Below are 24,337 nucleotides of genomic sequence, written 5' to 3'. Positions count from 1 at the left end.
TGAAAGGGATTAACAGCACACTGAGTTTAAAAGCTGTTTTTCTTCTGAGGGTGTGGTTTTGGGACCAGCAGCGTCAGCATGATCCTAGACCTTGTTAACAAAACATAAATGCTTAGGGTCCATCCCAGACCCACAGAATCAGAAACTGCAGGGATGGGGCCTGGGGTCTGTGTGTTAACAAGCCTTCCAGATTGTTCCCATGTAGCAAATTTTGAGGATTTTTGCTGGTTTAAGGAAATAACTTCTTATAATGACAACAGGGTTTACTCTGGCAATATTATTATAAGCATTTCCCAAATACCAACTCATTTAAACTTCACCAAAAAATCTAAAAGGAAAATGTTCATGTCATTTCACAAGTTAGGCACATAAAGGTAAGTGACTCACCACAGGTCATTGCCAGCTTGTGAGTAGAGAAAGTTGATTCAAACCCAGGCAGCCTGGCTCTCCAGCCTGAACGGTTAGCCACAAAGCTTCGGCTGCCTCACAGCCCACTTAGCCAAACACTGGGAATGCCCCCACATCCAGCAGCTAAACGTTCAAGTGATTTATAGTTAGTAATAAGTGAGTCAGCGGCCATGGTTGAATTATAGAATCAGGAACTCTGAAGTAACTCTAGAAGTACATGTGATATGAACATGGTTTTTAAATCTGCAGAGCTGACATGGTTAAGTTAAAAAGTCACATGTGATGTGCAGACTTAGACACTTGCTTGGGAAATATGGCATATTTGTGGGTTCTTGGCATCCACAGTTTTTCTTCCAAAGCTCCATGAGGTGACCACCTCATGGCATCATACTCTTTTGTTAGTTTCTAACCCAGGTCCGGACTTGCAGACCCTTGCTAGGATGAATCACAGAAAGATGACCATGGCATGTTACAGGGCTCTTTATTTTCCCAGGATGGATACAAGGGTCATTTTTTGTTTTTGTTTTTTGCTGTCAGTTTTAAAAAAGAACTATTATTAGGAATGTTTGGTTCTTTTAAAGAGTTTTTATAAGAGATGTGTCTACAGCTGCTTTGTGTCAAGAGTTCTGCATGTATTTTCTACTTTTATTTAATCTGCCAGAATTATTAGAAACTTGAAGGCATGTTGGGACTAATTCTAGTTCAACTTGCCCTATTTAATAATGCATGCTGTGTGCTAACTCACTGTCCGACTCTTTGCAACCCCATGGATTGTAGCCTGCCAGGCTTCTCTGTCCATGGGATTCTCCAGGCAAGAATACTGGAGTGGGTTGCCATGCCCTTCTCCAGGGGATCCTCCTGACCCAGGGATCAAACTGGAGTCTCTTAAGTCTCCTGCATTTGTAGGTTCTTTACCACTATCGCCACCTAGGAAGCCCTAAATAACAACAATAGTAGTAGTAGTAATAATAATTATTGCTATTATTGTCAGAATATGTATGTGCCAGAGGCTTTACATGTGTTGTTTAATTCTCAGAAATATTCTCATGAGGTAGGCATTAAAATTATACCAATTTTCAGGTGATATTCTAAATAATTCAGAGCCAGAATATACTGAATTAATTTTAAAACTCTAACTCCCTATTCTTAAGACCCTTGTTTCCCAGTTTCCTCCACTTCTGTTCATATTTATACTATTGAAAAATTTGGAGGGTCCACAGCATATGAAGGATCAAAGTTTGACCATTCTCCTTTATAACCATACTTTATAGTGTTTCTATGGATTCTTAAGGTGTATAGATCAATTTCATGCTTGAATATGGCTTCATTTAATGTTTATAAGAAATAAGTAAAATTCAGTCATAATAATTCCATTTTATATAAAAAGAGACTGAGGTTGACTAGGTATATGAATTGCTAAGATCTCACATTTGAAGTTGATCTGAACTAATGCTATACTTCTTGGACTGTGGACTGTATTTCACCTACACCTTCCAAATGGTTTGCCATTTTAATTACCTCCCACTATACCTAGTATTTTTCTTTAAATCACTCCTCCCTTCTTCTTTCTAAGTCTTTCCCTAAACAATAAGATCAGTAAATTCATAGGTTTGATATTTTTTCTAGTAAACATGACAATAAATATACATCTTTTTTACCCTTTACATCAGCCCCTGGGAATTTACATCTCCCCATCTCTATGTCATTTGCTTGACTTGTTATCATTTTTGGTATTTATGTACTTCTTATACTTCATCTCTAATATATCAACTGTGCCACTTTTCATTTCACCCCCAAATATTTCAAAGCAAATAATACCAACAAATCAAGTCTAAGATGTTACATCATATCAGATCAGATCAGTTGCTCAGTCGTGTCCAACTCTTTGCGATCCCATGAATTGCAGCACGCCAGGCCTCCCTGTCCATCATACAGCACCTGACAATTTTAAAAACTCCTTTTGTTTGTTTGTTTTTTGGCCATGCCCTGAAAGATCTCAGATCCCCTACCAGGGACTGAACCCAGGCCATGGCAGTGAAAGCCCAGAATCCTAACCGCTAGGCCACCAGGGAACTCCTGAACTTATGTATTGTTTAAGAACTCACTCATATGTATTTTGGGCTTCCCTGGTGGCTCAGATGGTCAAGAATTCACCTGCAGTGCAGGAAACCCAGGTTTGATCCCTGGATTGGGAAGATACCCTGGAGAAAGAAATAGCAACCTACTCCATGGGATTCTTGCCTGGAGAATTCCATGGACAGAGGAGTCTGGCAGGCTACAGTCCATGGGGTTGCAAAGAGTTGGACACAACTGAGTGACTAACACACACATACACACACACACACACACATATGCATTTCAACAGATAAACATAATGTTAAAATTACTGTATCTCTTAATTAGGACTGATAATTACTAGCTCCCAGCCCTATAATTTTCTCATTAATTAATCAATTAATCAAACAATCAAGTCATATGCTTAGTGAATACAACAGCAGTGAAGTAGACTAAAATCCTGGCCACTTATTTTGTGCAATTATATGAACTTGTCTAGTAGAGCAAGTGATAAGTGCCATGAAGAGAAATAGTGCAGAAAATGGAGATTGAAGTCAATCAGCATCACCCCAACTCAATACAATTGCATCTCAGCCAACCGAAGTTAAGCTGCAAACCCTAAGGCACTTATTTATCAATGAACAATTAGTATTTCAGGCTTCTAACCATTTAGACTTTAGAAAGCTATGTATGGGTACAATTTTGGAAGATTTAGAGGCATTTTGAAATGGATGGTCCTCTTGTGAGTCCAAAAGCTCCAGATTATAGGAAATATAAAAGCTACTTAGGAGGCAATTGTCATAGTACTATCTCAAAATGACAAATTAGTGGTTTTGAGAGTAAAGAAATATATTAGATAGAGGAGGTATGTAGGGACCAGAATGGTTAGGAATGTATATGGAGAATAAAGGAGAAATAAAAGAGAAATGATGGATGAATTTTAACATTTTTCATTGCTGACTTCCAAGGACCCTGGGAAAACTAGGACTGAAGCAGATAAAAGTGAGAGCCCCACACAGATGCAAACCTGAGAGAAGACCAAGACAGAAGAGGGAGCACTATAATGATCAAGTATCCACAGTTGTCAAGACTTTAGAAGCAGATGTCTATAGGGCAGCCTTACTGACTGTAACACTGTAAACTGATCACTAAATGCTACATGTTGCTTTTCTAACAGGTACTGTATCAAAGGCCATCATTGGTGGATATTTGCAGTTTGTCATGATTTCTTGGGAGAAGGCAATGGCACCCCACTCCAGTACTCTTGCCTGGAAAATCCCATGGACGGAGGAGCCTGGAAGGCTGCAGGCTATGGGGTCGCTGAGGGTCAGACACGACTGAGCGACTTCACTTTCACTTTTCACTTTCATGCATTGGAGAAGGAAATGGCAATCCCACTCCAGTGTTCTTGCCTGGAGAATCCCAGGGACCGGGGAGCCTGGTAGGCTGCCGTCTATGGGGTCGCACAGAGTCGGACACGACTGAAGCGACTTAGCAGCAGCAGCAGCAGTATGATTTCTTAAGGATGGGCAGGATATACATCTAAGGATTCTCACATCTGTGAGATGAAATCTCAAAAGCTGTCCAAAGGTGAATGTCCTGTGTGTGTGAAAAGAGGGTGGTACAATGTTGGTGGAATTCCACGGGCGTTTTCTAAGAGCAAACAGTGTGTGAGCCAGTACTTATGGGAAACTCAAGAGCATTATAGTCAATCTCACTAACAACCCTAGAAGTTGATTTTCGAGGATGAACAACTTTGAGGTGGTTTCTGAGGTCAGCCACTAGGAAAAGGAGTGAGGAATACAAAACTGTAATTATGGGTAGAGCATACACAATGTCTAATTAAGTCATTAGCCACTGTCTGAAGCTTTCTTCTCACTGAGGTATTCTGGTGTTCGAGTTTTGTTTTCCTGATACACATGGTAGGGATTCTGGGTGGAGTGAGTTCTAGAGAATCACATCCTTGTCAGTTAATGCCTTAAAAATTATGTTTTTTTTAAAGATTATTTTTTTTTATGTGGACCATTTTTTGTCTTTATTGAATTTTTACAATATCACTTCTGTTTTATGTTTTATTATTTTTTTGGCCACAGGGCATGCAGGATCTTAGCTCCCTGACCAGGGAGCTCACCCCCTGCATCTGGAAGGTAAAGCCTTAACTACTGGACCACGAGGGAAGTCCCTGAAAAATTATTTTTTAAAGCCAATGACTGCACTACTTACATTCTTACCACTCCCTTCTACTGTTCTCTTATCTCAGTTTGAGTCTTTGCCTTAATTCTATATTTTATTAGAATCTTGCCCTTCACAGATACAAAATGCAATATTTTCCAGATCCAGTCTCTCCAATGATAAGGAAAAGTAATAAAGCCATATATGTGTGCGTGTAAATATATATATACAGACATACATACACACACATACATGGCTGCATTTTCAAGTACTTTATAGCATTAAGCACAGATAGGATAAGTGAAGGAGTTTCTTAGGGGATGGGTGTCTTGGAATTTTAAGATTTATTTTACATACATCATAATCACAAAAAATATAGATGTTTTTCTTTTTATTCATCACTATTATTTTAAGTCACTAAACATAGTTGTAAAACATATTAGACACTCTCTTGGACTAAGCTACAGACATGTTAGGACATTATGAAAGAACAAAGATTTATGTGGAAAGATTCAGTAAAAAAAGATTCCAAAGACCACAATCATCACACAGTTACTCTATTTTTTCACTTCTTCCAATACAGAATTTTATTAACACACTCTGAGAACAATCACGGAATGCAGAAGAAAGTCTATGGTTTTAGAGCAGAGTTAGAAAATTTTTTCTGCAAAGGGCAAGATAGTATGTTAGGCTCTGTTGGTTATAGAGTTTCTATCACAAGTACGCAATTCTGTCACTGTTGTGAAAGCAACCACAGACATTATGTAAATGAATAAGCAGGGCTGTGTTTCAATAAAATTTCATTTATAACCACTGAAGTTTGAATTTCATATAATTTTTATGATATATCATAACGCTATTACTCTTTCGGTTTTGTTTCAATCATTAAAAATATTCCTAACTTAAACACTGTACAGAAACATGCAATGGGCTGGTTTGACCAGTGTTAGTACTTCTGTTTTAGAGCTAAGCATCCCCACTGGGTCCTCTATGGTGGAGAGGTGATCTGATCTGAATCCAAGCATTTAGTGTCACATTAAACTGATCTGACTTATAAAATACAAAAGGGAAGAGTTTGAGGGTTTTCTTTCACTTCAATGTCTGGAATTAAATGGCCAAACATGATTTAAGAGGTTTATCTTCAGCAGTCAAAAGTTACTTTCTGGATGGATAATAGGTGTTTTGTAATTTGGAATTTCTTCATGGAATATTCTGTGCTAATCTTGCCAGAATACAGCAGTGACATACTCCAGCATTGTTGAGATTCTGACATATTACTTAACAGGATGCCTAACTAGACATAATTTAAAACCACAGTTCACAAGTAAATGCCCCTTTTCTTCTTGGAGTTCTGTATTTAGGAAAGAGAGAATTTACTTGTGATCATTATGAGATGATTTAAACTCCAATGCTCTATAAGAATAAAACATTTTGCATTTGAAAAGGACAAATTCTAAGAGATAAAAGGACAGCCAAGGCCCACCCTTAGGGACTGAAAAAGAGTGTGCTATGGAAGGAAAAATGTAAGTGATGGGATGAAGTCATAGAGGCAGCTTTGGATGAGATAAAGCCCTTTCATATTAAATTACACTGATATATGTTCAGGGAAGGTTAGCCTAAACCAAAAATATCAAGAGTAAGACTAATCAAATACACAAGAAGAGGTATTTAATTTGCTATTATCTCCCAACACCTGAACTCTCAGGCAAATACTCTTTAAAGTTTTTATCTTATTTTTGTGCTAAATCTAAGTTAGGAAAGCTATGTCTGCAAATTATAGCAGGGAGACTTTTCCATATCACATAGTTCAGATCAAAGAAATACTAGCTGCTGCAGGTCTAAGAGTTGAGAGAGCTGAAGTTGAAAGCATTCAAATAGATGAATTTTTCTTTCCTGTATAAAAATTAAATACAATACTGGAAGGAAAGTAGGATGTTGGCCATTCATAAGCTGGGATAGATTCACTGCAGGTCTTGATGAGGAAAATAGAAACTGGGTGACTCCTGCTGCTGCTGCTAAGTCGCTTCAGTCGTGTCCGACTCTGTGCGACCCCATAGACGGCAGCCCATGAGGCTCCCCCATCCCTGGGATTCTTCAGGCAAGAACACTGGAGCGAGTTGCCATTTCCTTCTCCAATGCATGAAAGTGAAAAGTGAAAGTGAAGACGCTCAGTTGTATCCAACTCTTAGCGACCCCATGGACTGTAGCCTACCAGACTCCTCCGTCCATGGGATTTTCCAGGCAAGAGTACTGGAGTGGGGTGCCATTGTGACTCCTACATATATCTAAACCAGTTGTTCTTTCTGGCTAACATGAAAACAGAAAGTTTAAATGTCTTTTAATTAGTTTTATTTTCTACTCTTTTATAGTTTTAAATCTGTCCCTCAAAGGAATATAACTGAGTAGTCTACTTACTACTCACTGTTTAAATTCTCCACTTAATAGGTATAATATAGCATGGGAAACTCCTGGCTAATTTTACAGACATGTACACAGGACAGTTCACCAGTTAGCACAGTGGTTAAACATATCCTCCATTAAAACAAAAACACAGAACAGAGCTTTCCTTGTTAGGACCAAGAGTTTTTATTGGGATCTAAGAGCTCTAAATGTATAGCTTGTAAATATGTCACTTTCTAACAATGTCAGGGAATATGGAAAGCACACCTATGAAGTGATCTCAGAGTCTGGATAGAGGTCCATTACCTATAATTTTTTTTTATTGGGGTATAGTTGCTTTACAATATTGTGTTAATATATGCTGTATAATGAAGTGAATCAGCTATCCATATACATATATCCCTTCCCTCTTGGACCTCCCTCCAATTCCCCCTACATCCCACCCATCTAGGTCACCAGAGAACACTAAGCTTAGCACCCTGTGCTATGTAACATATTCCCACTAGCTATATTTTACACATGGTAGTGTAAACATGTCAATTAATAAAAAAATACACACACGCACTCCAGTGTTCACTGTAGCACTGTTTACAATAGCCAGGACATGGCAGCAACCTAAATGTCCATCAACAGAGAACCACATCGATAAAGATGTGGTACGTATATACAATGAAATATTACTTAGCCATTAAAAGGAACAAAATCGGGTCATTTGTAGATGTGGATGGATCTAGAGACAGTCATACAGGGTGAAGTCGGAAAGAGAAATACCTATAAATTATTATACATAATGTGTTTTGCATCTTCCTCTTCAATGCCATCATTACCTGCATCAGTGACTCACCATGTAGCGTGCACTCTACAGAAAGAGTTATATTATGAAGAAGCATAGTCTTTGCTTTGAGGAGTTAATATCCAGTGAAGAGAACAAGACAAAGGAGCAATTATCACCTTTATCACTTTATCACACTTACCTGTAGAGGAGTATACACCTAAATGACCATGTATGAAGATGGCCATATGTTTATTGTTGCTTTGTTTAAAAAAAAAAAAAAATGCCTGTTCATGGAAGTGGCCAGGATGGTGGAGTAGGAAGACCCTAGCTCATCTCCTCTCACAGACATGGCAAAATTACAACTATTCACAGAGCAACTATTGATGAAAATGACCTAAACAGTAGCAGAAATGATCTACAATTAAAGATAAAAAGGAGGAACAATAACAAGATGGGTAAGAAGACTATAAAGACAGTATAGTCTTTATATTCAAGTATAGTCAAGACTCATATCCGTAGGTGGGTGACCCACAAATGGGAGGATAATTACAGTTGCAGAGGTTCTCCCAGAGGAATGAGGAGTCCAAGCCACACATTAGGCTCCCCACCTTGGGGCTTCCGGCACTGGGAAGATGAACATCAGAACATTTGGCTCTGAAGGCAAACAGGGCTTACTCTTGGGAGAGCCATAGAGCTGGAGGAAATATAAAACTCCACTCTTAAAGGGTGCACACAAAATGTCATATGCTGAAACCTAGGCAAGAAACAGCAGTTTGAGAGAAGCCTGTGGGTCAGACTCATTTGCTGATCTTGGAGACTCCCAGAGAGACAACTAGAGCTCACTTTGGGGGACACAGATGCTAACAGCAGGCATTATAGGGAGCTCATTCTACCATGAAGACATTAATGCTGGCAAGCACCATTTTAGAGTTGTCCCTCTAGCTTATTAGCAATGAGGCCTGGCCCCACCCACCAGTGACAGAACCAATACTTGGATGCCTTGGGTCAAGCAGCTAGCTGGGCAGGGGCACAGCCACATCCACCACCAGGCCAGCTGCATTAGGACTCCTGAGCCCCCAACTGCCACCAAGATGTGACCCATTCTCAGAGGGCCCAGGACCCAGTCTTGCCCACCAGTGCACCAGCACTAGAACCAGGACCACCTAGGCCCTGGCCGCACCCAGTAGCAGGCTAGCATCAGCTCTGGGGCATCTTGGGCCCCTCAGCTGGTGCCCGAGGGTCTGACCCCACCTACAGTGGGTGACAGGCTGACACCAGCTTCAGGTTCACTGGACACTGCAGCCAGCCATATCAGGAACTAGCCCACTCACCAGCAGCCAAAACCATCTCCAGGAACCCCCAAGGCCAGAGACCACAAGATCCAGCTCCATTCACCAGTGAGCTGGCACCAGCCCAGGGACCCCTGGACTTGACCTGGGTATTAGTGGGCTGAAATCAACTGTGGAACCCCAAGGAGCCTGCATCCAAAGACCCCAGAATTCAGCTCCACCCAATAGTGAGCCAGCACTAGCCTCAGGATCCCTATAATCCTGCAGCCAGAAACCTTGGGACACAGCTACACACACTACTGGCTGATACTAGCAGTGGAACAAGCCTCACTCACTAGAAGGTAGGCACAAACTCTCTAGGGCCCTGCAACTAGAGACACTGGGACCAGGCTCCACCCACCAGTGAGCTACCCAGAGGCTACCCAGGCCCACTCACCTATGGGTCATCATCATCTCCAGATGCCTGGGTCCTGAAACCAAAGACCCCAGGTCTCAGCTCCACCCACCAGAGGACCAGTACTATTTCCAAGACCTACCCCCATCCCCACCCTCTACTAGCAGACTGATACTAGCTTTAAGACACCTTAGGATCATTATCCAGCCAGGATCCAGCCCCACTCACCAGCCCACCAACATCAGCTTTTAGACACCCAGACCCTGCAGCCAGCTATGTCAGGAACCCACCCCATTCATCACAGGCCAACAGTACATCAGGCCGCCTGGATCCACATCACCAATCCTAAGACCCGACTCTACCCACCACCCCTAGGCTTCAGGAATTCTGAACCAGCTCTTTTGTGACAGAGCTCCACTCACCACCAGTGGCCAGTAGCCTCTTCACATGGCAGGGTCTGACAACTAACAAGACTGAGGGCAGCCATGCTAACTGGGCTTCCCATGGTAGTCAACCACCTATAACAGAAAGACCCAAGAAGCCCACATAGGGCTACCCCTAGAGCACATAGTTCTGGTGACTAGAGGGGGAGTACACTGCTGGGACACGTGTCTCCTTTGTTCTCCAAAACTGGAAAATGTAACCAACCTACCAACTACATAGAAATATAAACAGTGAATTAGGTAAAATGAGTCAATAGAGGAATATGTTTCTAACAAAGGAACAAGATAAAACCTTAATAGAATGAAATGAAGTCAAAATAAGAAATCTACCCAACAAAGAATTCAAAGCAATAATCATAAAAATGCTCAAAGGCCTCAGGCAAAGATTGAACGAACACAGTGAAACTGTACGAAGAGCTAGAAGACATAAAGAAGAACCAAAAAGAGCTGAAGAATATAACTGAAATTAAAAATACCCTAGAAGGAATCAACAGTAGACTAGATGATAAAGAAGAATGGATAAGCAAACTAAAAGATGCAGGTTCAGTGGAAATCACTGAAACTGAACAGAAAAAAAACGAATACAGTTAAGTTCCCTACATATGAACCTTCAAGTTGCAAATTTTCGAAGATGTGAAAGTGCACTTACATATGCAGTCATGTGAGTTAGTTCACATGTTTGGTGTACATTGTCACGTGTATGCATTCTCTACAAGTGGTTGTGCATTTATGTACTTTACTGTATAGTACTGTACAAAATACAGTAGTTCCATATCTTTATTTCAAGCCCAGGATGTCTGAAAGCAAGTGTAAAAGCAGCAGTGATGTGGCTGATAATACTGTACTTTTTAGGGTACTGTATTGTAAGAGTAAAAATATTTTGGGGGTGTTTGTTTTTATGTATTATTTGTGTCAGAAGTATGATAAAACTATTACAGTATAGTACTGTAGAGCCAGTTTTGTTAGTTGGGTATGTAGGCTAACTTTGTTGGACTTATGAACAAATCGGACTTACCAATATATTCTTGGAATGAAACATATTGATATGTAGGGGACATATCATAAAAAGAAGAGACCTCTGAAATAATATCAAACATACTATCATTTGTATTACAGAAGAAACAGATAAAAGAGCAGAGAAATTACTTGAAGACATAATAGCAGAAAGCTTTCCTAATCTGGGAAAGGAAACAAGCATCTAAGTTCCAGAAGCATTGAGTCACAAACAGGATCAACCCAAAGAGGACCACACCAAGAACATTGGAATTAAAATGGTAAAAATTATAGATAAAGAGAGAACATTTTTTGTGTGTGAGGGAAAAGCAACAAGTTATATGTAAAAAGTAAAGGAACTCTCTTAAGACAATTAGCTGACTCATCATTAGAAATTCTGCAGGTCAGAAGGGAATGGCATGATATATTTAAAGTGATGAAAGAGGAAAGCCTGCAATTAAGAATGATCTATCAAGGCTTTTCTTATGATTTGAAAGAGAAATCAAAAGTATACAGACAATCAAAAGCTAAAAGAGTTCAGTATCATGAATCCAGTCTTATAAGAAATGTTAAATTGACTTTTCTAATTAGAAAAGGCCACAGCTAGAAATATAAAACTGATAAAGGAAAACATCTCATTGGTAGAGTCAAATATACTGTAAATGAAGTAAACAAACCACCTATAAAGCTAGTGAAAGGTTAAAGACAAAAGCAGTAAAATCATCTATTGTTTATACCTTAATTACTTTTTGTGGCTATAGATGATTTTACTGCTTTTGTCTTTAACCTTTCACTAGCTTTATAGGTGGTTTGTTTACTTCATTTACAGTATATTAGCCACAATAAATAATTAAGGCATAAACAAAATTAAAAGATACAAAATATGATGTTAAAAAATACCAAATTCTTGTTGGGGGAATTAAAAATGCAGGATTTTTAAACTATGTTTGAACTTAAGGGATAAGGCAACTTGAAGTAATCATGTATATGTATAGATTGTTGTATATAAACTTCATGGTATCCACAAATCAAAAATATGTAAAATATATACATACAAAAAAGAGAAAGAATCCAAACATAACATTAAAAGTGGTCATCAAATCACAAGGGAAGGGAGTAAAAGAAGAAGAAAAGAACAAAAAAGAACTGCAAAACACCCATAAGAAATTAACAAAATGGCAATAAGCACATACCTATCAATAATTACTTTAAATATAAATGAACTGAATGCTCCAGTCAAAAGACAGAGTGGATGAATGAACACACAAAAAAGCTCATTTATGCTGCCTACAAGAGACTCACTTTAGATCTAAAGACATTTTACAGACTGACAGTAAGAGGTTGGAAAAAGTTATACCATATAAATAGAAATGAAAAGAAAGCTTGGGTACACAATATTTATATCAGACAAAATCAAATTTAAAAGAAGACTGTAAGAAGAGACAAATGAGGACATTACAAATGATCAAGGGATCAACCAAGAAGAAGATATTAACAGACGTAAAGACAGAAATTTACAATAACACAATAACAATAACGGACATAAACACTCCACTTACATCAATGGACAGATGATCCAGACAGAACATCAATAAGGAACCACTGGCCTTAAATGAAACATCAGATCAAATGTACTTAATGTATATGAAGCATTCCATCCAAAAGCAGCAGAATACATATTCTTTTCAAGTTCACATGGAAAATTCTCCAGGATAGATTGCAGGTTAAGTCACAAGTCTCAGTAAATTTAAGAAGATTGGAATCATATCAAGCTTCTTCTGACCACAAGGGTACGAGACTAGAAATCGATTATAAGAAAAAACCTGCAAAACACACAAACATGTGGAGGCTAAAAAAAATGCTATTAAACAATCATGGGTCCCTGAGGAAATCAAAATATATCTGGAGACAAATGAAAACAGAAACAAAACAATTCAAAATCTATGAGATGCAGCAAAACCAGTTCTAAGAGGAAAGTTTATAGCAATAGAAGCCTACCTCAGGAAACAAGAAAAATCTCAAACAACTTAACACTATACCTAAAGGAACTAGAAAAAGAAAAACAAATGAAACTGAAAGTTATTAGAATTAAAGAAATACTAAAGAACAGAGAAGAAATAAATAAAAGAGACTATTTTACTACACAGAAAACAAAGGAAAAATGAATGAATGAAATTAAGACCTGGTTTGTTGAAAAGACAAGCAAGATTGATAAAACTTTAGCCAGATTCACCAAGAAAAAAAGGAGGGCCCAAAACAATAAAATCAGAAATGAAAAAGAAGTCACAATCAATATGACAGAAAAACAGAGGATCATAAGCTATTATTATGAACAATTACACATCAGTAAAAATGACGACCTAGAAGAAATAATAGAAGTGTGCAATATCCCAAGACAGGTCTAGGAAGAAATAGAAAATTTAAACATATCAATTACCAGCAATAAAACTGAATTAGTAATATTTTTTAAATTCCCCCTGCCCCCCCCAAAAAATAATGTCTAGAACCAGAAGACTTCACAGGTAAATTTAACCAAACTTAGAGAAAAGAGTTAATACTTCTCAAAATATTCCCCCAAATTGCAGAGCATAGAAAGCTTCTGAACTCATTCTACGAGGACAACATCACCCTTATACCAAAACCAGACAAAGATATTACACACACATACTCACAAAGTTACAAGTCAATATCATTGATGAACATATATGTAAAAATCCTCAACAAAATATTAGCACATCAAATTCAATAATACATTAAAAGGATCATACACCATGATCAAATCAAATTTATCCCAGTGATGCAAGGCTGTTTCAGTATCTGTAATCCTATTGATGTGATATGTCACATTAAAAAAAATTAAGAGTAAACTCCATAATACCATCTCAACAGATGCAGAAAAGACTTTTGACAAAATTAAACAGCCATTTATGTCAAAAACTTTCAACAAAATAGGTATAAAGGGACTATACCTCAACAAAATAAAGGCCATATATTGATATTGCAAGTCCATAGCTATTACTATACTCACCATACTGAAAGCTTTTCCTCTAAGATCATGAGCAAGACAAGAAAGTCCCGTTTTGCCACTTTTATTCAACACAGTATTGGAAGTCCTAACCACAACAATCAGACAAGGAAAAAAAAAAAAAAAGGAATCCATATTGGAAAGGAAGAAGTAAAACTGTCACTCTTTGCAAATGACATGGTATTATACCATAAAAAATTCTAAAGATGCCACCAAAAATTTATTAATGAATTCAGTAAAGTTGTAGAATGCAAAGTTAATATACAGAGGTCTGTTGCGTTTCCATACATTAACAATGCTCTATCAGAAAGATAAATTAAGGAAACAACCCCATTTAGAATCACATCAAAAAGAATAAAATATCTAGGAGTAAATCTAAGGAGGTAAAAAACCTGTATTCAGAAAACTATAAGGCCCTGATGAACGAAATTGAAGATAACAGAAACAGATTAAAAGATAAACAGTGCTCATGAATTAGAAGAATTAATATTGTTTAAATGACTATTATACTCAGGCAATCTATAGAGTCAATACAATTTCATCAGAATACTAATGGCATTTTTCACAGAACTAGAAGAAATGATTCTGAAATTTGTGTGAATACACAAAAGATCCCTCAAAACCAAAGCAATATTGAGATAAAGGAATAAAGTTGGAGGTATCATTCCCTCTGATTTCAAACTATACTGCAAAAGTATAGTAATCAAAACAGTATGGTACTGGCTCAAAAACAGACACATATGTCAATGGAACAGAATATAGAGCACAGAAATATACCTACACTTATATGGGCAATTAATCTATGATGAAGGGGGCAAGAAACACAATGGAGAAAAGACAGCTACTTCAATAAATGGTGTTGGGAAAGCTGGACAATTAAACGCAAAAGAATGAAGGTAGACCATTTCTCACACCATGCACAAAAGCAAATTCAAAATGCATTAAAGACTTAAATGTAAAACCTCAAATGATAAAACTTCTAGAAGAAAACATAAGGAGTATGTTCTTTGACATTGGTCTTAGTAATATTTTGGGGGCTAGGTCTCCTCAAGAAAAGGAAAAAACGCAAAATTAAAGAGACCACATCAAACTAAAAGCTTTTGCACAGTGAAGGAAACACAACAAAATTAAAAGGCCATCTACTGAATGGGAGAAGATATCTGCATACAATACATTCAAGAAAAAACTCATATAACATCAAAAAGCCAAACAACCCAATTAAAAATAAGCAGAGAATCTGAATAGATATTTTTATATATAAGACATCAGTTCAGTTAATCAGTCATGTCTGACTCTTTGCAACCCCATGAACCTCAGCATGCCAGGCCTCCCTGTCCATCACCAGCTCCCAGAGTCCACCCAAACACATGTCCACTGAGTCAGGGATGCCATCCAACCATCTCATCTTCTGTCATCCCCTTCTCCTTCCACCTTCAATCTTTCCCAGCATCAGGGTCTTTTCAAATGAGTCAGCTCTTCGCATCAGGTGGCCAAAGTATTGGAGTTGCAGCTTCAACATCAGTCCTTCCAATGAACACCCAGGACTGATCTCCTTTAGGATGGACTGGTTTCATCTCCTTGCAGTCCAAGGGACTCTCAAGAGTCCTCTCCAACACCATAGTTCAAAAGCATCAATTCTTCTGTGCTCAGCTTTCTTTATGGTTCAACTGTCACATCCATACATGACCACTGGAAAAGCCAGAGCCTTGAAGTCGGACCTTTGTTGGCAAAGTAATGTATCTGCTTTTTAATATGCTGTCTAGGTTGGTCATAGCTTTTCTTCCAAGGAGTAAGCATCATTTAATTTCATGGCTGCAATCACCATCTGCAGTGATTTTGGAGCCCAGAAAAATAAAGTTAGCCTCCCACTGTTTTGCCATCTATTTTCCATGAAGTGATGGGACCATCTTCATTTTCTGCCATAAGGGTGGTGTCAACTGCATATCTGAGGTTATTGATATTTCTCCTGGCAATCTTGATTCCAGCTTGTGCTTCCTCCAGCCCAGCGTTTCTCATGATGTACTCTGCATATAAGTTAAACAAGCAGGGTGACAATATACAGCCTTGACATACTCCTTTTCCTATTTGGAACCAGTCTGTTGTTCCATATCCAGTTCTAACTGTTGCTTCCTGACCTGCATACAGGTTTCTCAAGAGGCAGGTCAGGTGGTCTGTTATTTCCATCTCTTTCAGAATTTTCCACAGTTTACTGTGATCCACACAGTCAAAGGCTTTGGCATAGTCAATAAAGCAGAAATAGATGTTTTCCTGGGACTCTCTTGCTTTTTCAATGATCCTGCAGATGTTGGCAACTTGATCTCTGATTCCTCTGCCTTTTCTAAAACCCACTTGAACATCTGGAAATTCACGGTTCACATATTGCTGAAGCCTGGCTTGGAGAATTTTAAGCATCACTTTACTAGCATGTGAGATGAGTGCAATTGTGCAGTAGTTTGAGCATTCTTTGGCATTGCCTTTCTTTGGGATTGGAATGAAAACTGACCTTTTCCAGTCCTGTGGCCACTGCTGAATTTTCCAAATTTGCTGGCATATTTAGTGCAGCACTTTCACAGCATCATCTTTCAGGATTTGAAATAACTCAATTGGAATTCCATCACCTCCACTAGCTTTGTTCATAGTGATGCTTCCTAAGGCCCACTTGACTTCACATTCCAGGATGTCTGGCTCTAGGTCAGTGATCACACCATCATGATTATCTGGGTCATGAAGATCTTTTTTGTATAGTTCTTCTGTGTATTCTTGTCATCTCTTAATATCTTCTGCTTCTGTTAGGTCCCTACCATTTCTGTCCTTTATTGAGCCCATCTTTGCATAAAATATTCCCTTGGTATCTCTAATTTTCTTGAAGAGATTTCTAGTCTTTCCCATTCCATTGTTTTCCTCTATTTCTTTGTATTGATCACTTAGGAAGGCTTTCTTATCTCTCCTTGCTATTCTTGGGAACTCTGCATTCAAATGGGTATATCTTTCCTTTTCTCCTTTGCTTTTCACTTCCCTTCTTTTCACAGCGATTTGTAAGGTCTCCTCAGACAGCCATTTGGCTTTTTTGTGTTTCTTTTTCTTGGGGATGGTCTTGATTCCTGTCTCCTGTACAATGTCATGAATCTCTGTCCATAGTTCATCAGGCACTCTATCAGATCTAGTCCCTTAAATCTATTTCTCACTTCCACTGTATAGTCATAAGGGATTTAATTTAGGTCATGGAAAGTTATGACCATCCTAGATAGTATATTGAAAAGCAGAAACATTACTTTGCCAACAAAGGTCCGTCTAGTCAAGGCTAAGGTTTTTCCAGTGGTCATGTATGGATGTGAGAGTTGGACTGTGAAGAAAGCTGAGTGCGGAAGAATTGATGCTTTTGAACTGTGGTGTTGGAGAAGACTCTTGAGAGTCCCTTGGACTGCAAGGAGATCCAACCAGTCCATTCTAAAGGATATTAGTCCTGGCTGTTCTTTGGAAGGAATGATGCTAAAGCTGAAACTCCAGTACTTTGGCCAACTTATAAGAAGAGTTGACTCATTGGAAAAGACTCTGATGCTGGGAGGGATTGGGGGCAGGAGGAGAAGGGGACGCCAGAGGATGAGATGGCTGGATGGCATCACCGACTCGATGGATGTGAGTTTGAGTGAACTCCGGGAGATGGTGATGGATAGGGAGGCCTGGAGTGCTGCGATTCATGGGGTCACAAAGACTTGGACACGACTGAGTGACTGAACTGAGCTGAACTTAACTGAATGGTCTAGTGGTTTTCCCTACTTTCTTCAATTTCAGTCTGAATTTGGTAATAAGGAGTTCATGATCTGAGCCACAGTCAGCTCCCGGTCTTGTTTTTACTGACTGTATAGCTGACTGACTCTCCATCTTTGGCTGCAAAGAATATAATCAATCTGATTTTGGTGTCTATCATCTGATGATGTCCATATGTAGAGTCTTCTCTAGTGCTGTTGGAAGAGGGTGTTTGCTATGACCAGTGTGTTCTCTTGGCAGAACTCTATTAGCCTTTGCCCTGCTTCATTCTGTACTTCAAGGCCAAATTTGCCTGTTACTCAATGGCAACCCACTCCAGTACTCTTGCCTGGAAAATCCCATGGATGGAGGAGCCTGGTAGGCTGTAGTCCATGGGGTCGCTAAGAGTCAGACACAACTGAGCGACTTTACTTTCACTTTTCACTTTCATGCATTGGAGGAGGAAATGGCAACCCACTCCAGTGTTCTTGCCTGGAAAATCCCAGGGACGGGGGAGCCTGGTGGGCTTCCGTCTATGGGGTCGCACAGAGTCAGACACGACTAAAGCGACTTAGCAGCAGCAGCATACAGGTGGCTAACAAGCACAGGAAAAAATGTTCAGCATTATAGGGAAATGCAAATATATGCAAAAAAGTAAAATGGCTGTCTGAAGAGGCCTTACAAATCGCTGTGAAAAGAAGGGAAGTGAAAAGCAAAGGAGAAAAGGAAAGATATACCCATTTGAATGCAGAGTTCCAAAGAATAACAAGGAGAGATAAGAAAGCTTTCCTAAGTGATCAATGCAAATATATTTGCATTATAGGGAAATGCAAATCAAAACCACAATGAGATATCACCCCGTACTTGTAAAATTCTAGGCCCAACCACAGACTTCCCAATCTGAGGATCTGGCTAACAGACTCAGTATTCCCAAGGAATCCGACTTTGAAGGTCAGCAGGATTTCATTACAGAACTTCCATAGGACTGGGGAAACAGAGACTCTTGGAGGGCACAAACAAAACGTTGTGTGTACCAGGACCCAGGAGAAAGGAGCAGTAACCCCTCAAGAGATCTAACCAGACTTTCCTGTAAGTGTCCAGGAGTCTCTGGTGGAGGTGTGGGTTGACAGTGGCCTGCTGCAGGGTCAGGGGCACTGACTACAACAGTCCTGGGTGGCTCAGCATGCTGGCATAAGTCCTTTTGAAGGAGGTCACCATTACCACCATTACACCTACCATAGTTTGGCCTCAGGCCAAATTACAAATTATGGAAGGGAACACAGGCCCACCCATCAGCAGAAAATTGGATTGAAGACTTACTGAGCAGGGCCTTGGCCACCAGAACAAGACACAGTTTGCCCCATAGCCAGTCCCTCCCATCAGGAAGCTTCCACAAGCCTCTTATCCTCATCCACCAGGGGGCAGACAGAATGAAACCATGAAACACAGAAAACTAACCAAACTGATCACAAGGACCACAACCTTGTCTAACTCAGTGAAACTATGAGCCATGCGGTGTAGGGCCACCCAAGATGGACGGGTCATGGTGGAGAGTCTGGCAAAATGTAGTGCACTAGAGAAGGGAATGGCAAACCACTTCAGCACTCTTGCCTTGAGAATCCCATGAACAGTATGAAAAGTAAAAAAGATATGGTACTGAAAGATGAGCACCCAGTAGGTAGGTGTCTGATAGGCTACTGGAGAAGAGTGGAGAAATAGCTCTAGAGGGAATGAAGAGGCTGAGCCAAAGCAGAAACAATGCCTAGTTGTGAATGTGTCTGGTGGTGAAAGTAAAGTCTAATGCTCTGAAGAACAATATTACATAGGAACCTGGAATGTTCGGTCCATGAATCAAGGTAAATTGGAAGTGTTCAAATAGGAGATGGCAAGAGTGGCATCAACATTTTAGGGATCAGTGAACTAAAATGGGTACAGATGGGTGAATTTAATTCAGATGACCATTATATCCACTACTGTAGGCAAGAATCCCTCAGAAGTAGAGTTGCCCCCAGTCAACAAAAGAGTCCAAAATGCAGTACTTGGGTGCAATCTCAAAAATGACAGAATGATCTCTGTTTGTTTCCAAGGCAAACCATTCAATATCACAGTAATCCAAGTCTATGCCCCAACCACTAAAACCAAAGAAGCTGAAGTTGAATGGTTCTATGAAGACCTACAAGACCTTCTAGAACTAACACCCCAAAAAGATTTCCTTTCCATCATAGGTGACTAGAATGCAATAGTAGGAAGTCAAGAGGTACCTGGAGTAATAGGCAAATTTGGCCTTGGAGTAAAAAATGAAGCAGGGCAATGGCTAACAGAGTTTTGCCAAGAGAACGTGCTGGTCATGGCAAATACTTTCTTCCAACAACACAAGAGATGACTCTGCACATTGACATCACCAGATGGTCAATATTGAAATAAGACTGATTATGTTTTTTGTAGTCAAAGATGGAGAAGCTCTATACAGTCAGCAAAAACAAGACTGGGAGTGGACTGTGGCTCTGAAAATGAACTCCTTATTGCCAAATTCAAACTTAAATTGAAGAAATAGGGAAAACCACCTGGCCATTCAGGTATGACCTAAATTAAATTCCTTATGATTATACAGTGGAAGTGACAAATAGATTCAAGGGGTTACATCTGATAGACAGAGTTCCTGAAGGACTATGGATGGAGGTTTGTAATCATGAAGCAGCAGTTAGAACCAGACATGGAAAAACAGACTGGTTCCAAATTGGGAAAGGAGTATGTCAAAACTGTATATTGCCACTCTGCTTATTTAACTTATATGCGCAGTACATCATGTGAAATGTCAGGCTGGAGGCATTGATCACAGGAGGCAATGATCAAAACCATCCCAAGAAAAAGAAATGCAAAAAAACCAAAAAGGTTGACTGGGGAGGCTTTACAAATAGCTTAAAAAAGAAGAGAAGTGAAAAGAGAAAAGGAAAGACATACCCATCTGAATGCAGAGTTCCAAAAAACAGCAAGGAGTGATAAGAAAGCCTTTTTAAGTGAACAATGCAGAGAAATAGAGGAAAACAATAGAAAGGGAAAGATGAGATCTCTTCAAGAAAATTAGAGATACTAAGGGAACATTTCATGCAAAGTGGGCTCAATAAAGAACAGAAATGGTATGGAGCTAACAGAAGCAGAAGATATTAAGAAGAAGTGGCAATAATACACAGAAGAACTATAAAAAAAAGATCTTAATTACCCAGATAGCCACGATGGTGTGATCCCTCACTTACAGCTAGACATCCTGGAGTGGGAAGTCAAATGGGCTTTAGGCAGTATCACTATAAACCTAGTAGAGGTGACGTAATTCCAGCTGAGCTATTTCAAATCCTAAAAGATGATGCTATGAAAGTGCTGCACTCAATATGCTGGCAAATTTAGAAAACTCAGCAGTGGCCACATGACTGGAAAAGGTCAGTTTTCATTCCAATCCCAAAGAAAGGCAATGCCAAAGAATGCTCAAACTACCACACAATTGCACTCATCTCACATACTAGTAAAGTGATGCTCAAAATCCTTCATACTAGGCTTCAAAGGTATGTGAACTGAGAACTTCCAGATGTACAAGCTGGATTTAGAAAAGGCAGAGGAACCAAAAATCAAATGGCCAACATCCATTGGATCACAGGAAAAGCTAAAGAATTCCAGAAAAACATCTAATTCTGCTTTATCGACTACATGAAAGCCTTTGAATGTGTAGATCACAACAAAGAGTGGAAAATTCTTAAAGAAATGGGAATACCAGACTACCTTACCTGCCTCCTGAGAAACTTGTATGCAAGTTGAGAAGCAGCAATTAGAACCAGGCATAGAACAACAATCTGGCTCAAAATTGGGAAAGGAGCACATCAAGGCTGTATATTGTCACCCTGCTTATTTAACTTATAAAGAGTACATCATGAGAAATGTTGGGCTGGATGAAGCTCAAGCTGGAATCAAGATTGTCAAGAGAAATATCAATAACCTCAGATATGCAGATGATACCATTCTTGTGGCAGAAAGCGAAGAGGAATTAAAGAGCCTCTTGAAGGTGAAAGAGGAGAGTGAAAAGCTGGCTTAACACTCAACATTCAAAAAACAAAGATCATGGCATCTTGTCCCATCACTTCATGGCAAATAGATGGGGAAACAACAGAAACAGTGACAGGCTTTATTTTCTTGGGCTCCAAAATCACTGTGGAAGGTGTCTTGGCCATGAAATTAAAAGATGCTTGCTACTTGGAAGCAACGCTATGACCAACCTAGATAGCATATTAAAAAGCAGAGATATCTGCTGACAAAGGTCTGTATAGTCAAAGGTGTGGTTTTTCCAGTAGTCATGTATGGATGTGAGAGATGGACGTTAAAAAAAGCTGAGCACTGAAGAACTGATGCCTTCAATCTGTGGTGCTGGAGAAGACTCTTGAGAGTCCCTTGGATAGCAAGGAGAGCAAACCAGTCAATCTTAAAGGAAATCAATCCTTAATATTCACTGGAAAGACTGATCCTGAAGCTGAAGCTCTAATACTCTGGCCACCTGATAAGAAGAGCTGAGTTATTGGAAAAGACCCTGATGCTGGGAAGGATTGAAGGCAGAAGGAGAAGGGGACAACAAATGATGAGATGGTTGGATGGCATCACCTACTTGATGGACATGAGTTGAGCAAGCTCTGGGAGTTGGTGATGGACAGGGAAGCCTGGTGTGCTGCAGTCCACGGGGTCACAAAGAGTCAGACAAGAATGAGTGACTGAACAACAACTTGTAAAATGGTTATTATCAAAAAGACATGAAAATAAGAAATATTGGCAAGGATATAGAGAAAAGAGAACTCTCATGCACTGTTGGTAGAGATGTAAATTGATGCAGGCACTATAGAAAACAATATGGAGATTCTTCAAAAAATTAAAAATAGAACCTCCATATGATCCATCAGTTCTAGTTCTAGATATTTATCTGAAGAAGATGAAAACACTAATTAGAAAAGATATATTGACTCCTTGTTCATTGCAGCATTATTTACAAGAGTCAAGATATGGAAACAACCTAAGTGCCCATCCATAGATGAAGTGATAAAGAAGACATGGTATATATATACACAAGGGAATAACACTTAGCTATAAAAAAGAATTAAATCTTGTCATTTGCAACAACATGGATCTAGAGTGTATTATGCTAAGTGAAATGTCAGAGAAAGACAAATGCAATATGATTTCACTCATATGTGGGATCTAAAAATACAAATATAACAAGATAGAAACAAACTAATAGATACAGAGAACAAACAGGTAGTTGCCAAGAGAGAGGGGGATGAGGCAGGAAAGTAATAGGTGAGGGAGATTAAGAGATATAAACTTCCAACTGCAAAGTAATAGAGTCATGGCTATGAAATTTTCAGTATGTGGGTTATTGTCAATAACTAGGTAACATCTTTTTCTATGGTGATATAATTAGACTTACTGTGGTGGTCATTTTGAAATGTACAGAACTACTGATCACTATGATGTTTATTTTTTATTTTTATTTATTTATTTACTTTAAAAAATGTTTTTCAGTTGTAATTTTTTAAATTAATTTATTTTTATTATTATTTAATTTTTTTTTTTTACTTTACAATATTGTATTGGTTTTGCCATACATCAACATGCATCTGCCACAGGTGTGCATGTGTTCCACATCCTGAACCCCCCTCCCACCTCCCTCCCCATACCATCCCTCTGGGTCATCCCAGTGCACCAGCCCCAAGCTTCCTGTATCCTGCATCGAACCTGGACTGGAGATTCGTTTCTTATATGATATTATACATGTTTTAATACCATTCTCCCAAATCATCCCCCCCCCCCCCGCCTCTCCCACAGAGTCCAAAAGACTGTTCTATACATCTGTGTCTCTTTTGCTGTCTCGCATTCAGGGTTGTTACCATCTTTCTAAATTCCATATATATGTGTTAGTATACTGTATTGGTGTTTTTCTTTCTGGCTTACTTCACTCTGTATAATAGGCTCCCATTTCATCCACTTCATTAGAACTGATTCAAATGTATTCTTTTTAATGGCTGAGTAATACTCCACTGTGTATATGTACCCCAGCTTTCTTATCCATTCATCTGCTGATGGACATCTAGGTTGCTTCCATGTCCTGGCTATTATAAATAGTGCTGCGATGAATATTGGGGTACATGTGTCTCTTTCAATTCTGGTTTCCTCAGTGTGTATGCCCAGCAGTGGTATTGCTGGGTCTTATGGCAGTTCTATTTCCAGTTTCTTAAGGAATCTCCACACTGTTCTCCATAGTGGCTGTACTAGTTTGCATTCCCACCAACAGTGTAAGAGGGTTCCCTTTTCTCCACACCCTCTCCAGCATTTATTGCTTGTAGACTTTTGGGTTGCAGCCATTCTGACTGGCGTGAAATGGTACCTTATTGTGGTTTTGATGTGCATTTCTCTGATAATGAGTGATGTTGAGCATCTTTTCATGTGTTTGTTAGCCATTTGTATGTCTTCTTTGGAGAAATGTCTATTTAGTTCTTTGGCCCATTTTTTGATTGGGTCGTTTATTTTTTTGGAATTGAGCTTCAGGGGTTGCTTGTATATTTTTGAGATTAGTTGTTTGTCAGTTGCTTCATTTGCTGTTACTTT

Source organism: Bos indicus x Bos taurus, chromosome 1, assembly GCF_003369695.1.
Source record: "Bos indicus x Bos taurus breed Angus x Brahman F1 hybrid chromosome 1, Bos_hybrid_MaternalHap_v2.0, whole genome shotgun sequence".
Taxonomy (NCBI): domain Eukaryota; kingdom Metazoa; phylum Chordata; class Mammalia; order Artiodactyla; family Bovidae; genus Bos; species Bos indicus x Bos taurus.
Note: the sequence above shows the minus strand (reverse complement) of the source record.